This window comes from Camelus bactrianus, chromosome X (assembly GCF_048773025.1).
Source record: "Camelus bactrianus isolate YW-2024 breed Bactrian camel chromosome X, ASM4877302v1, whole genome shotgun sequence".
NCBI classification, from domain to species: domain Eukaryota; kingdom Metazoa; phylum Chordata; class Mammalia; order Artiodactyla; family Camelidae; genus Camelus; species Camelus bactrianus.
Genome location: NC_133575.1, coordinates 27,077,739 through 27,081,310, shown reverse-complemented (window position 1 = coordinate 27,081,310; position 3,572 = coordinate 27,077,739). Strand labels below are relative to the sequence as shown.

The following is a 3,572-nucleotide window of genomic DNA, read 5'->3' as shown; positions in this document are numbered from 1 at the left end:
GAGGCGGGTGTTTATTTTGTATGCTACAGTTCTGTGGGAGTTGTGAAGAGAAGCCCCATTGGCTATCAGGGCCAAGCGATACAGGGGCCTGTCCCTTGAGCAGCAGCCACAAAAGCTGGTGTGCCAGATGTGTGTATAAGCTCCCCCCAGGGAGATAATGGCAATTTGTGGTTGGCTCAAGTGAGAAAGCAAAGATGGTGTCTGCTGGCCTCCCTGTTCAACATTGAGAATCACAGTTAGCCCACAGATGTGTGCTAAATTAGAATCCTGAGTCTCAGGGAGCAGTTTTTAAAGTATGCATATAGGTCACTTTCAGGGAAAAACTGGGAAATGTGCATTTCTTTGCCTGCTCCCTCTGTGCTAAGTCCTGGGAAATAGCAATAGCAAGTTCACAGAAGCCTATCGAGAAATGTTTCTTTTGACACCGGCTTCTGGCTGACCATGGTGGACATTTTGAGGGCAGCTCACCCGCAGTCTGTGCACACCACATCGCCTCTGGTGGAAGCCTGAGCCAGCTGTGTAGCTTTCTCCCTTTGTCTCATAACCATGTCCACCAAGAATGCTCATTCACCAGCTGCCTGCCTTAACAGATTCAAGAACAAGGGGAAAGACAGTACAGAAATGAGGCAGCGCCGAATAGAAGTTAATGTGAAGCTGAGGAAAGCTAAGAAGGACGATGAACAGATGCTGAAAAGGAGAAATGTCAGCTCTTTTCCTGATGACGCTACTTCTCCACTGCAGGAAAACCGCAATAACCAGGGCACTGTGAATTGGTCTGTTGATGACATTGTCAAAGGCATAAATAGCAACAATTTGGGAAGCCAGCTCCAAGCTACTCAAGCTGCTAGGAAAGTGCTTTCCAGGGAAAAACAGCCCCCCATAGACAACATAATCCGGGCTGGTTTGATTCCAAAATTTGCGTCCTTCTTGGACAGAACTGATTATAGTCCCATTCAGTTTGAATCTGCTTGGGCCCTCACTAATATTGCTTCCGGGACATTAGAACAAACCAAGGTGTTGGTAGATGGTAGTAATGTCCCAGCATTCATTTCTGTGTTGGCTTCTCCCCATGCTCACATCAGTGAACAAGCTGTATGGGCTCTAGGAGACATTGCAGGTGACGGTTCAGTGCTTGGAGACTTGGTTATCAAGTATGGTGCAGTTGACATGCTGTTGGCTTCTTCCGTTTCCTGATATGTCATCTTTAGCATGTGGTTAGTTATTTAATCTTAACCTGGACACTTTCAAACTTTTGTTGCAACAAGAATCCTGTACCCCTCTTAGATGCTGTTGAGCTGATTCTTCCCACTCTAGATCGTCTCCTGTATCATGATGATCCAGAAGTATTAACGGGTACCTACTGAGCCATTTCCTATCTTAATGGTGGTCCAAATGAACAGACTGAAATGGTTGTGAAGACCAGGGTTGTACCCCAACTTGTGAAGCTTTCAGGAGCTACTGAATTGCCAATTGTGACTCCCACACTAAGAGCCATAGGAAATATTGTCACTGGGACAGATGAACAGACTCAGGCTATAATAGATGCAGGATCACTTGCCATCTTTTCCAGCCTGCTAACGAACTCTAAAACTAATACTCAGAAGGAAGCTACGTGGACAATGTTAAACATCACGGCTGGCCACCAGGACCAGATACATTAAGTTGTAAATCATGGATTAGTCCCATTCCTTGTTGGTGTTCTCCCCTAAGGCAGACTTTAAGATGCAGAAGGAAGCTGTATGGGCTGTGACCAACTATACAGTGGTTGAACAGTTGAACAGATCGTATACCTGGTTCACTGTGGCATAATAAAACTGTCATGAACCTCTTAATTGTGAAAGATACCAAGATTATTCTGGTTATTCTAGATGCCATTTCAAATGCCATTTCTTTCAGGCTGCTGAGAAAGTAGATGAAATTGAGAAACTTAGTATAACGATTAAAGAATATGGAGGTTTGGACAAAATTGAAACTCTACAAAACCATGAAAATGAATCTGTGTACAAAGCTTCATTAAATTCGATTGAGAAGTATTTCTCTGTAGAGGAAGAAGAAGATCAAAATGTTGTGCCAGAAACTACCTTTGAAGGCTATATATATTCCAAGTTCCAGATGGCACTGCTGCAACCTTTAACTTTTAGATTGTACAGTTTAAGGGTAAAGTTGTTTGTTTTGTACTATGTTTTGTATAAGTTTGTCTTACTGTTTCTCTACTAAGAACTCTTTTTAAATGTGGTTTGTAATTGTAGCACTTTTTACAACAAAACTATACTTGAACAGTTCCAAACTGTATACACTATATGAAGCTTCTCCTCTTAATGCGTTTCTAATTTCTATGTGGTATTTCATATCTTTCAGTGCCCTGTAAAGAAGATTAAATTCCACCCTTTTATTTTAAAAAGATGTTTCTTTTTTTGGCTATAGTCTTGTGGGTCTTGTGGATGCAAGCCCTACTGGCTTTCAGGCCTAGGTATTTTGGGGGCTTGTTCCACAGGTGTGAGTCTTAAAAGCTGGGGCACTAGATGTGAGATCCAAACCTTTCGCTCCTCAAGGAGAAGCTGGGAGTTAGAAGTTCCCTCCAGATTGTATGGCTCTGTGCTGGGGCTGAAGTTTATAGTGAGAGAGTGTCTAAGCCTTTGCTATATTTTTCAATGTGGGTGATGTGGGTAATTTCTCGTTCACCCAGTGTGTAAGAGTTGCTCATCTAGTTTCTGGATTTCTTTCAGAGAGATTTGCTCTGTGTGTAGCTGTAGATTGGGTATGTCCAATGTCCATGGGAGGAGGTGAGTTCAGGTGCCTCCTGTGTCTAGCTCTTGTATTGGAACCCTTCTTGTGGCTTTATAATAATCTTGATATCTTCCTACATGGATCACAAAGATTGTGCTTTTTTTTCTTCAGGATTTTGTTTTTTTCCCACCTTCTTTTCTTCTGTTCATCTCATAGTAGTCTAAATCCTTTCCTATTTAACAATGATTGACTTTCATTTTCCTAACTTGTGAAGGTTAAATTATCTCTGTATCAATGATACTTTAAGCACAGGTTACATTTTTCCTACTTTTCAAACATAAGAGAAATAATCTCCATTCTGTTTTTTATCAATATCTCACACTCTGCAATGAAATTGAATCACAATCTCCTAACAATACAGAAACCTCAATAGGACCATTACTATCTATGACCATTCAAAAATCACACACACACACACAAAAAAGCAGATATAATAGAAATTACTTCTCCTTGAATCTCAACATTGTAAAATTGCTATACTTCAGTCTGGTCCTCTTGGGTTCAATCCATAATTATTTGCTTCTGTGTTTCTTGTGAGAAACTTTAATATATGAGGCTTTTTAATTTTAAAGTCCTGAGGTTTTCCATAATTTAGAAGAATTTTTAGTCTCTGAGCTACAAAAAATGCTATCCTCTGATATTTCTGGAGATGGTTTGGTAAACCACTTCAGAATTAGATTACAGCATATGAACCAAAACATATTCACTTATTTTTGTTGCTTGTGAGGTAGACAAGAACCATGAACTATGTATATCTTATTTTAGTCTGAAACTTTGTTGTTGAA

The 3,572-nt window shown here is 40.5% G+C and overlaps 1 pseudogene; it reads left to right on the top strand.

The window, feature by feature from the left end:
* The first annotated feature begins 546 nt into the window (after positions 1-546).
* On the top strand, positions 547-2,141 carry LOC105080989 (importin subunit alpha-1 pseudogene; annotated as a pseudogene).
* The last annotated feature ends 1,431 nt before the right edge of the window (positions 2,142-3,572 follow it).